This window comes from Rhagoletis zephyria, unplaced genomic scaffold (genome assembly GCF_001687245.7).
Source record: "Rhagoletis zephyria isolate East Lansing unplaced genomic scaffold, Rhagoletis_zephyria_1.1 Rzeph_scaffold_00731, whole genome shotgun sequence".
Lineage (NCBI taxonomy): Eukaryota > Metazoa > Arthropoda > Insecta > Diptera > Tephritidae > Rhagoletis > Rhagoletis zephyria.
In genome coordinates this window covers 31,738-44,673 of record NW_016157815.1, presented here as the reverse complement: position 1 = coordinate 44,673, position 12,936 = coordinate 31,738, and the positions used below count along the sequence as shown (strand labels likewise).

General features: G+C 36.7%; 1 protein-coding gene and 1 non-coding gene across 12 annotated transcripts in view; one reads left to right on the top strand and one right to left on the bottom strand.

The window, feature by feature from the left end:
• Window positions 1–12,936, bottom strand: part of LOC108361299 (myosin-G heavy chain-like) — a 151,373-nt gene that overhangs the window by 115,668 nt on the left and 22,769 nt on the right. The window lies entirely within an intron of this gene.
• On the top strand, window positions 11,093–11,166 carry TRNAN-GUU (transfer RNA asparagine (anticodon GUU)). Its single transcript has one exon. It is a non-coding gene; the product is annotated as a tRNA-Asn (tRNA).

Sequence of the window (12,936 nt, the reverse complement as noted above, 5' to 3'; positions counted from 1 at the left end):
AAAACAAAATGTTTCTCTAGCGTTAGAGACTGTGTTTGCAGGGTTAGAGCCATATCTGGCCATATCATCAACTGTTTCGTCCCCTTCGAAATTTCTGTATCCGGTGATGTTAGCGAAGTCCAATATTTCTTGACACTTCTTGATTCCTCTGGTACATGTAGAATCTTTTGCCTTCGAATCTGCTTGACTATCGACGAAGATAGCCACTTTTTCGCCTGAACTGTGCTCCTAAGGCTATCTTTTTTTATAAAAAAATCCTAAACCTTAATTTTATTTTTCTTTGTTGGAAACAATCTTGGGTATAATAGCTTAACCCTCGCTATACCACATTATTTTGAACAGCCAACATTGGCTATTGTAGCCATGCCAGATTTAAATTCGTTATATTAGCTTGACTCGTCAGTAAAGTTTTTCCAATATTGTGTAATTATATGGAAAAACCTTATGCCGAAAATCCACTAGGCGTTTAAATTGAACTTTACGACTATTTTTTAGCGTAATGACGCGAATATGTTTTAATGCCAAACTTCGTCATTACAATTTTTGCCATTTAGTGCCTATTGGAAATTCAGCATTAGTCATGATGGACTTTTTGGAGAGGTGTAGGTAAAAAATCATAGCCACGTTATCTCAGTCGCGATCTCCCCAAAAGCCGAGATGGTGTGAGATAATATAACCTAAGGATGTCAGAGACACTCAGAAAAAAAACCATAAATTGGTTAACATTACCAAATTCAAACTTGAAAATGAATCAACGCGATTTTTGGTTAATATTAGATTTGATTGGTTCATATTTTTAACCACACTTTTGTTTACATTAACCAAACTTTTGGTTGTCGATTTTTTCGTATGAATACGCTTAAGTTCTGCACTTCACAGATATTTTTTCATAATTTGAAGACACAAAACAAAAAAATGTGCGTTTTAAATTCGTGTATTTCCTAAGCGGTTCTTTCACTTACAGGTCTATTCTGCGCTGGTAATAAAAAGTTTGTAACCGGTAAATAAAGTTCCTGTCAAGTTTTAAACCCTTTTCGCATTCTGTGTATTCTTGTAACCGGTAAATTTTGTTACCATCTCATAAGCTGGTAACAAATTATTGCCCCGTGAAATATGCAATGCCAGAATATGCACAATTCTTCATAGCTGAATTGCTGAATATTTTAACTGCATTACCAACGTTCCTAGAATCGCGGTGACAAAAACTGGTAACATTTTTTGGTAATAAAATTTTCCGGTTACAAAATCTTCGGTAACGTGCAGAATAGACCTGTTAGGGTCACGATATCAAACCGAAAGTATCGATTTGGTACTCATTTTAAGTATGGCTGTAAAAATATCGGGTACCCACTAATATCGGAATAAAAAGACTCGATATCCCAAATATCGATACAATAATTCAAAAAAAAATTTCAGAGACATTGTGTCGTATGTAGGCCACCAAGGCGAATTTATACAAGGTGTCAAAATATCAATTCGCCCCAAAGTTTACATACATATCTGTGTTGGTATGGAATAATAGCTTATGTCGGGAAGTTCGCTTTAGTATAATGCGGCATTCCCTTTACTCTTTAAACGACAAGGAATTTTTTGATGAGACTTAATAAGAATATTGAATTGCTAGTATCGAAACTATTTTTTGTACGTTTATTTGAGAAAAGTTCATCAATGGCTCGGCGCTAGTGAGCCATTCGCAATCGTATGCTGCGAATGCCGCATTATACTAAAGTCAGCCTTTCGACATAAGCTACTTTTCCATATGATATATTTCTACAGATATATTTTGTTTTTGTTTTTGATGGGTGTGCAGTATAACCAAAAACAAAATACGTGTAAGGCAAAGAAATTAGCTGAGCTAACCACACCACCTTGTATGAATCCGCCTTCTAGCGCGCAAGTCTCCGAGTGTATTTCCGCCACGAAATAAAAATAAAATCGCCTTTCAAAGTCGGCGAAAAACTGTGGCACAACAAAACAGAGGAGCAGCTCGACCAAACACTAATAAATTGTGTAAACGGCAATCTACTATTATTTTTACACGTAGAGATTTAGGTGTTGACGTAAAACACCGAGACGCGGGTTCAAATCCCGCCACATGCAATCCTAACGATAGTACAAATTTCTCTTTTTATAGCCCAATTTATATCGGGAAGAATTGTTAATCACATTATCTTTGTAATTTGAGTTTACGACATTCGATACGATACTAGGGTTCGGTTACTCATTTCCGAAAAATATCGTTTTAATACTATCGAGTAAAATATATCGTATCGAGTGATATAACTATCGATATGGTATCGTATCGTATCGAAATTCGTGTCCCTACTTTCACTACATCAGCTTATTGTCCATAACTCCAGAATACGTTGTAAATGTTTTGGAGCTGGCGATGTACTATCTATTTTGGCGAGAAATTTGATTAGTTACCTGCGCTTCTTCCTGAAAAGTCTTGCCATAATTTGGATATTTATCGATTTTAGGTATCTAGCAGAGATGGTAATGGCTAAATAGGCAACGTTTGGGTATACGATCTCTCGTCTTGTTTAAGATCCTGGTTATCAGAGGCTTCCGCATCAACAGGTGTAGAACTGCTTCATTAAGAACGCCTCTGTTTATTTTCCTTGACATCGTCGTATTTATATATACGCGCTGACATTTCCGCTGCGAAGATTTTGGATATGTATTCGATATTGCTGATACTCAATTTTACGATTATCTTTGACGACGGTATTCGGTGATCTCTTTAGTCGCCATTTATTTTTTTATTTTGATAATAACTCAACCACACCCTTTTTAAACTATATGCCCAAGCACGTTTCAATGGCAACGTCAACAAATTTAACGTCTAAGCCCAAGAAATGTTCCGAAGTTCACTCGTTTCAAATGCATTTTGTATACTTTCGTATGGATGGAAAAATAAAACAATTTTATTTCGTACTATTCAGCGTAAAACTTTTTAAACAACCTCGAATTATAAGTTCTTCAGACGCTAAAGCCAAACAACAATGCCATATATGCATGTATGTATGTAATTTACGGTATATCCATACAGAAATACTCAAATAAGCGCTTTAGGCGAAAGTTCAACAGCCTCGAGAAAGGTGAAAAGACGGTAATTGGTGCGCGAAAATCCTTTATTGGATTAGAAGGCAAAAGTGTAGTGAAAGAATGCATAAAATAAAAAGAAGGCAAATGCTAACATGTGCAGTGCGGCGTGAAACAGCTGATGCAGTAAGTGCTTGCGAGGAGAGCTTTGATGGATTTTTTTTATGTGAATGAATGAATGTGAAAGCTTAGAGTGCTGTGTTTGGGAGGTAATAGCAATAAAATGTATGCGCAGATGGGTTAGTGAAAGGGTCGGAAGGAGAAGGAAAAGGAGAAGAGATGTTCGAAATTGAATAGGCCAAGAAGATACGATTTTATTAATCATGCCATTTACCCTACGACTTTAGGTTTTTTCATTCAATGGAAATTGTACATAAATACGAACATCGTGGAACTCGGCAGAACACTTTAAGTTCCCGTAATTTATCGTGCAAAATTTTTCAGGATTTTCAATGTCGAGCCATTAAACCACAATATACTGCTATCTACGCATTCTACGGTAGCTTATTCTTCTTAATTGACGCTGAAACCGCAAGTTCGTAAGCGTTTTTGACCGAGTCCAACAAAGAGGGCTAGGATAGGTGCATTCCCAGATTTCAGGTACTTACTTAGACAATTAGGAGATTGTCTTTTGTGTTACCACAGTTAATGCCCCAGAGCTCCTCGTGGCAATTAAGGGTTTGAGAGCCAAAGGAATTCAACCTTAGCCTCGCAAACGCTGGGCACCTAAGTAGGAAGTGTTGAGGTGATTCCACCTCGTCATCTTTCAGGCAACTGCCACATATGGGAACCGGTAATATGTTCAGCCTTACTGCATGAATGTCGATTGGACAGTTACCAGTTAAAACAGCCGCTTGGCTATCAGAATAAATGCTCACCTCTCGGAATGTCAACGCACTCCTGATCAGTGACTCCACCACCTCCTTAATAGCAGCCACTCCCGCCTGAAATACACTGCAACAGTCCGGAAGCCTAAACTTACTACTGATGGAAAGCTCTAAACAGAAGACCCCTACACCAACCCTGTCGTCCAGTTTCGATCCATCCGTAAATAAGTTCACTGCATTCCCATGCAGAACTTCCGGCCGACTCAATCTTTCCTTGAGGGAAGGTGGACAGAGAAGAATCTTCTAGTAGGCATTTCGGTGTAATCTGTGCGATCGGTGATGAAATCGATGTCTCCTAGAACTCCAGAAGGACCAGTCCTTAAGTCGGTCAACCAATCGATTTCCCTGAGTCTAATAGCGCTGCCGCAGTTTTGCCTGCAACGTCGACAGGCACTACGTTCAGCATTATGTTAAGAAACTTTATCGGTCGCCAATTTAGTTGGCACTCACTTGAAAAACATACATGAAGATGTATGGAGGTGGCGCACACTACACCAACTTAATCGCGCCGGAAAATGCAATGGAAAGACTAGCAAGCCCAACTAAATCGGCGGCTGATAATGTCTGCAGTGTGCGGTGGCTCTAAGTGCGAATGTGGGGTTGGTCCGCAGTGCTCCACTAATACTAAATAAAGCAGCGCATTGTAACTACGTGCTCCGACTGATTAGTTGGTGCAGCCTTTTCAAGTAAGCTACACCAGACTAGGGGTCCATAGTAAGCTTGACTACTGTCTCTTAGAGATAATAGACAACTTTTGGCGCAATACCTCATATGTGTAGGCCACTGATGCCTTTCTTGCGCTTTCCTCGAAGTTTGGCCTCCACAACAACTTCATGTCAAGAATCAAGCTTAAGTATTTGACTTTGTCAGGTAGCTCTGACCTCCAAAAGAGAGAAGAACAGCGTCAGCGATGTTAAACTTTAGACTTAGACCAGTTCTATCTTACTGGGAACGACGGCACGGCCACTTCTGGTCGCCAAGTTAGAAACCATGTTAAGATAGCGTTGAGCCAGTTCATAAAGAGTATCCAAGTATTTACCTTAACCATACATGGATACGGTTTATGAATCAGGGAGGCTTTATAAAAGTTGTTCGCTATATCTTCCGCATTTAAAGTCGGATCCAAAAATATGGTATATCGATGTTTTCGACTCGAGAAAAACATTTTTTTTTTCAAAGCTCATTGACCTTAGGAACCCCGTTCTAGTACTTACCCACTAGATCTCAAGTCTTATCGCCCTAACGTAACACCCTAATGTCAGTGAATTAAAGATCACCAAAAATCAATACACTTTCGATGGGGAAGTCTTTTCATTATTCCAATAGAACTACTTGAAAATAATTTGTTGATTGGCCAATGTAGGTGTCACCGAAAAACTTAAATGCGACCCCAAGGTTCGAGCAAAAAAAATATTTGATCTTAATTGTCTTGCAAAAATACTTTAGAGTGGGGAGTGTACAGCAAACTTTTTTTGTTTGCTTCTAAGTTAGTGCGGTATAATGTACATTAATATATTAGGGGTCTTCATCCGAAGTGATAAACTGCTGATAAACTTTATAAAATGATAAATTTATTATTTTGATAAATGGACTGTTAAACTTTGTATAGAAATCTATTTAACCAAAGTAACCAGCGCTCGCTTTTGCTACGATCACATGAAAAGCAAATGAACACAATGGACGAGGTAAGAATGTTACGTAGCTAGCCATATATGTAAAATATGCAATTATTTACCAAGGTACGTTAAGAAATTTATCCCTTTATCACTTTAGATGAAGACCCCTATTATTTTTATCGTTATATGTATATTAGCGTGGGCCGAAAGTCCGCCTTTTTAGAAGTTGGATTGGTAATAGCAAAAATATGGTTCATTATGCTCTAAAAACAATCTGTGTGAAAGATGGCAATTTTTGGCCAATATCTTAGGCTCGTCCGAGTCCGTCAAAGTTCAATGATCTCAAAAAATAAAAATTAATAAATACGTTTTTTTTACTAAAATTGCAGGTATCTCCGAAAGTATTAGTCCTACATAATTTGGTATATGGACCTTTTTTGTAGAGAATCGAAGTCAGCTAAGAAAAAAATGTGTAGCACTTGAACTTTGATGGACTTGGGCGAGCCTAAGATATGGACCAAAAATTGTCATCTTTCTTTTCAGATTGTGTTTAGATCACTACAATTTTGCTATTACCAATCACAATTCTAAAAAAGCGGATTTTCGGCCCACGCTAATGTATATGATAGTTGCTATATATATATATATATAGTTGCTGTTATTATGTGTATGTTTTTTTTTTTGTTTTAGTGCCTACCTTATTGCACTTTTTGTTTCTTGCTATTTTACAACCCTTTTTTAAACTTGTTCCTATTGTCTTCGTTGTAGCGCTACGTGCCATACACGCCTACGCCAAATGCAACACTGAATTGTTTGTAAGCATAAGTAGTTTGTTGTTGTTCGGTTGTTTGTTTGTGGTGCATTAAACCACTGCATTGACCCAATTTTTCGAGGGTTACTTGCAAAATACACACAAGTACTTACGTACATACATACATACTTTATATGTACGTATGTATAGTATGTTGAGTATGTTGCTGCTATTCTTTATTTCAATATTTAGGTGCAAATGGACTTGAGGCAATCGGAAAAGATTTCTTCGGTCCAAGCAGCTTAAATAAATGTCAGTTTTTCTTTTCACAAGTGCCTCGTATGCGTTATGCTACAAATTTATACTGTAGCTTTTTCTGCTTATTGGGATAAAATAGCTGTATTCGTTGATACATTACGGCCCAGTCCAATTGCTTGGAAATAAAACTTAAATACTATTTCCAAACATTTCTTATTTTCTTTCAGATTCGATATATTCATGTATTGTGAAAAACCGTAAATATTATTTTGATGGATTGCTATGCCTATTCTCAGGAAGGCTTATGAAATATTTGGACCCTCCAAGTTACCTGTGCAAGAAAATATTTAGTCTTGGCAACCCGGTACCACTACAAAGTTGTGAAGTTGGAAGAGCCCATAGGCAGGCCCAGAGAGGCGGTGGTTGCGGTAAACGAGCCAACCGTAATTGTAGGATGTTTTGCGGAATAATTTTTCGTCGACTCTTGACAAATTTGGTTTGGGGACAAACCGGTTTCAGCTTTGTGCCATCTTCAGTGTCATTTTTCGTTCCCCTGGAGGGTCTTTAACGACTTCGATGCTATGACCCCCCATTTACATCGGAAAGATGTGTCGAAAAATGTTCCCTTCACAGAACCAGCGCGCCTGCACTGGGAAAAAAATCAACCAAAAATTTATTAATATTACCAAACTCACACTTGAAAAGCAATCAATGTGATTTTTGGTTAATATTAGGAATGCCTTGGTTGATGTTTTCAACCATACTTCTGTTTACATTAACCAAACTTTTGGTTGTCGGTTTTTTCGTTTGAATACGTTTATATTCTGTACTTCACAGATGCTTTTTCATAATTCGGAGAAACAAAACAAAAATTTTTTATAATCATTTCAACACGTTGCCCCTGACGGGATTAGCAAATAAAAGCAAGCATCCCTACACACTCAGCTAAAGCCGCTTTCTAAATCTGCCTTCAAATGTTCAACTTGAAACAATTTTCTTCGAAATTCAGTGGTCGGTAGATTACACAGAATTTAAAAACATCTACTGCATTCAAAAATTAGCGTCAGTGATTATTAAAACCCAAGATTTTGAAAAAACGTTTTTCTTGTTGAATGCGTACTGGCATTTCAGTTACAAATTATTTGCATTGTGTAAGCGAAAATGATTTTTGGTTACTTGACTTTTTTTGATTCAAAAGCAGCCGATATTTTATATACATATGTACATGTACTCTTTAACATTTCATCAGATAATTTGTTCCTTCTTTTACATCAAACACCAGTTACAATTGAAAAGATCCTTTCTTATTCAGATACAATTGAAAATATCCTTTCTTATTCAGCGCTTGAATTGGTTAACGGGACCAAAATTTAAAAAAAAAACTTGTAATTTTTAATACTTATAGATAATTTTACTCCACATCACATCTTCAGAACGATTAATTACGTAAGAGTGTCGAATATTATTGCATACTGATCAGATATGCGTCGGTAATTATGTTAAATGAAAATCCTTTTTTATTTGAAATTTTCCCTTTTCCTCTTTTAATACTTTTTTATGCAAAATATCCCTACACTGAGAGAAAAGTCAACCAAAAATTGGTTAATATTACCAAATTCAAACTTGAAAAGAAATCAACGTGATTTTTGGTTAATATTAACAATGCCTTCGTTAATATTTTCAACAATGGTTTGGTAATATTAACCACAATTTTGTTTACATTATCGTTGGCGATCTTTCGTTTGAATACATTTATGTTCTGCACTTCACAGATGCTTTTTCACAATTCGGAGATATAAAACCAAAATGTTTATTATCATTTTAACATGTTGACTCTGACGGGATTAGCTACTAACAGCAAGCATCTCTACACATTCAGTTACAACCGCTTTAAAAATATGTCTTCAAATGTTCAACTTGAATCAATTTTCTTCGTCGTCTGATTTGGTTCTGCACTTCGCAGAGGCTTTGTCGTAATTAAGAAAAAGCAAAAAAAGAAAAAAGTAAAAATTATGTATCGCGCTTACAGCATTATTTGTACTGCTGGAAGCCAACCAATAACAGCAAGCACCTCTGCTCGTACAGCCACTGCCATACATACGGATCTGTTCTCAAATGTTCAACTTGAATCACATTTCTTACAATCGGTTTATTGACCATGGAAATATCAAACCATAACTTGGTTGAAAAAACCATTGTGCTTTTGGCTCAGCGTAAAATAGGGAAATTACCCACAATCTGGCATCACTGTTCACAATTAGCAGACCCGGAAGATGCCATCTGTACAGTAATTGGGCGTACGGCCATACTTACCGAACGAATGGTGGGTATTTCATAGATTAATCTCCACTAGAGTAAGAGCCATACCTAAATGAGCGTCAAGCATTGTGCCTGGCGGCCTCTCTTCTTCTGGCGTATACAAATTTAATGCGTCATAGAGAGATAAGGATACAAGCGAAACGCTCAATGCGCTAATTTAGGTACGGCTGTAAAGCCGCAAAACTCCACCCGTCTCAAGCGAAAAGAAACTCATGCTCATCCAAAAACCTTGGATCCTCAAAGATCGGATTGGTGGCTTGAATAGCGGCAAGGCCTTGTTTAGAAGTAAAGAAATATATGGGCATAGACATTTGAAAACAAGTAATTCTTAGGAAAAAAAACGACTTCAATTCTCATAAAAAAAATATATATACATATATATATCTCATGATCCAATGATCGGATCTAAACCAGATTAGTACGGGACCACCTCTGAGACACTACCTTTCCGATGCAAAAAGAATTGTCGAAGTTGGTTGACGTGGTCCAAAGTTATTCGGTAACATACATACAAAAAAATAAAAAATATTCCGACGAACTGATAACCTCCTCCTTTTCTGGAAGTCGGTTAAAAAAAGTTGTGGCACACTTATCTAACCCATTTCACTTGAACCTTGAAAAGGAAGTAGAAAATTGGGAACTCAGTTTTCAAGCCCGGAGTAATAAAAAAAAAATGAAAAAATTAAAAAATTAAATGACTATGTTTATAGTGTCGCTGAACACGAATCTGGAGTGCGATTTGATCCATCGCGTCAGAATTTTTTCTAAACTCAAAAAACATGGAGAACTTTATGTGATAAACTTTTTTTATAAATATTAACGTATTGACTTTTATCTTGGTATCCACAGGTGCTTAAGGTCGCTGATTACGAATGTGAAGTCAGATTTTTTAAATTCAATGTGGCGGATCCAACAAGGCGATCAAAGGTACTAAATATTACAATAATATTTTTTTTTTTTTTAATGGACTTCATATCAATTCAGGTCTATTACATGCGCTCCACATTTTTCGTTTTCAATCTCATAAATTATTTATAATGACTATTGCTAAAATTTCAAAATCAAAAGTTATCAAAACAAATTCTATGGGACTGAGAAATAGTATTTTCTAATGTTTAGTCCATTTATAAAAGCGTGGTATATTAAAAAGTTTTATTTTATTTTATTTATTTTCTACTTTTCAAGGTTAGTGCATAAAAAGAAGTGCGTCTCATCAAAAGTACACACAACTTCTGTGTGCCGATACCACCCTTCTAAGATGAACCAAGGTCGACCAACTACTCACTGAACTTTGCTGACCGAGAAGTACAAAGTATTTTTTTTTTTAAGTAAATTCACATAAAAATGTGTTTATTCTGTTCTTAGCCCTATTCTGAATGTTACCAAACATTTTGTAACTGAAAAATTAAAAATTGTTTTTAACAAAAACTGAAACAGGAACTTAAGTTACTGGCAAACTAGTAATCTTTTATAATTTTTTTCATAATTTTTTTATTGAGAACACATTTTGGGGACCAAAGGCAAATATACCAAAAATTACGAAATTTTAGTTTAACTATAATAAGATTGTATGCCAATTATGTTATCTCCATACCTACATATATACAAACATAAGTATATGCTAATGTATGCGCAGCTAGTGAAATACATATTTCGTTTAAGTCCTTAAAAATAATAGTAAATAAACCCACTGAAATATCGGTTTATTTAAAAAAGTTTTCAATCCAAAACCCCCGCCGATGACAACTTCCCTGGGGCCCGGCAAAATATATCTACAAACGATTGTAAAGTGCGCTATGAATAAAGAGAAAGTGTAAATTTATTTAGAGTCTATTTTTAGCACCCAGTTTATTTTGTTGTTTTATTAAAATACTTGTTTTGTTTATATTTCCCAACGCTGTAATTCTATATTTAATCGCCTCTTACACATCAGACAATATACATAAATAAACACATGCACATACAAACATACATGTGCAAGTACAAACAAGCATAAACAACCAATGCTCACTTCATTTATTTTATCTCTCGTTTTAGTCGCCGCTTGAGCACAATTTTTTTTTCATTCTCACTACATTAACTTAATTCTGAATTGTTATTGTTGTTTGTGTCTTGACTGTTATTGTAGTGTGTTCTTGGCGAGCACTGGGCATATAGCCTCCGTGGCGCAATTGGCTAGCGCGTTCGGCTGTTAACCGAAAGGTTGGTGGTTCGAGCCCACCCGGGGGCGCAAATTAATTTTTTGCTAGTACAAACAAATGTTTTTTTCTATCAAGTTGTTAAATATTTTTGATTAATAAAAGCGCTTATATATAGTATGCAGATATTTGACAGGAATTGCTTGTGATATGTTAATTTCTTTTTACACAATTGGTACAAACGTCTTTGACAAGCTTAGCTTTGGAGCGATACTCAGTGGAACACCGCTTGAAGAGATCGAAATGTTGATGCCGATTTCCAAAAAAACCCATCATGAACAATGTGGCACAGTTTCACTTAACGGATGCGTTACAAACAACAACGCTCCCACATCGAGTCACTGTTTGTTGTAGTTTTTGGGCATGCGGAGTCCGTTTATCATGACATGATTACCAAACTTGTATGGCATGGACTTGGACCATATGTGGCACCGCACATGAATCAATAGCACTATTGCGAACATCTGCAGTCGTGCTGAATCACCCTAAGACAAATTTTTCAGAAATGCTATAATATGTCTATAGGTCATTCCATACAATGTTTATACCTCAATATTTTTTTTTGGGGTCAAGTATATTTTTTTACATTTTTACATTTTTACATTGATACCTTAACTGATTTTCTCCGACAAATACATAGTTTATTAACTGCAAACAATTAAAAGAAGATACTTCTCCGTGAGTTAAAAATTTCGGGAATTTTTTTCAAGATTTTCGAATATCATGACGAAATAAAAAAATAGGTGTCTTCTTTTTTTCGATAAAGAATGTAAAAAAATATATTTCACCCCCAAAAAAATATTGAGGTGTAAATATATCAGAATGGCCCACATATTGTCCCGTGTTCACGCCTTCCTTGAGGGTAGGAGAGTCGTGAACGATGCAGTTATACCTAGTTAAGAATAGAAGTCTACAATGTTGTGTACATGAAATTTGGAAAGCCATTTCTACCATTTGGCCACCTGCTTTGGGTGTTCAGTCGTATAACCGCACGGTGTGTGGTCTGTTTTGCTTGTAAATCCACTGGGATAAATAAAATTCAGTTAAGCAATCAAGTCTGCATGCCAAAGTTTGTGAGGATCACTATAATCGCCCCAAAAAAACTTCAGCGCTATTAGCTGATGTCTTTCACGCTGAAATGGTTTAAGAGATTGGTTTGGTTGCGCATTCGTACGAAGGAGCCTTCATCAGATCAACTACCTTTGGATCAACATGCCTATCAAACGAGAAAATCTTGTCAGAGACTCTGCAGAATCTGGTTACCAGAGTTAGAAATACCATCATTATGAAATAATTCGCCTTGGGCGTTTTTTGTACACATGCATATGGGGTGCTTTTGGCTATGTCACTTCCACAGCATGTACATACAACTCGGCTCTGGGAAACGTAGTAGTTATGTGCTGGGAAATTGGAATATCGTTCAATACTCGCGTATTCGGGGCCATTAAGTTTCAAGCAGAAGGAGGTCAATATGTCACGTGATAGAGTCCATCATCTATGGTTGGATATAGCAATAGCGTGGTCAGTATTTTTACCAAACTTCCGCAGAACGATCACCGTACTGCTGGGCTGCTCTGATGCACTGCAATGGGGTATGGTCGTCGTTCTGGGTATGCAGTTACAGTTTCACGGCTATACTCAATCGCGACTCTTGGCAACCCATGTGCAAGATAGCCAAACCGATTCTAGTAGAGCCTTTGGTCGGGGCAGAAAGAGAGGGAGCTTCGGTGGAGCCACTCCCACACTGCTAAACCTACCGTCACGAAATATGCAAAAGGGAAAAGGGATCTTTAGGCCATTTT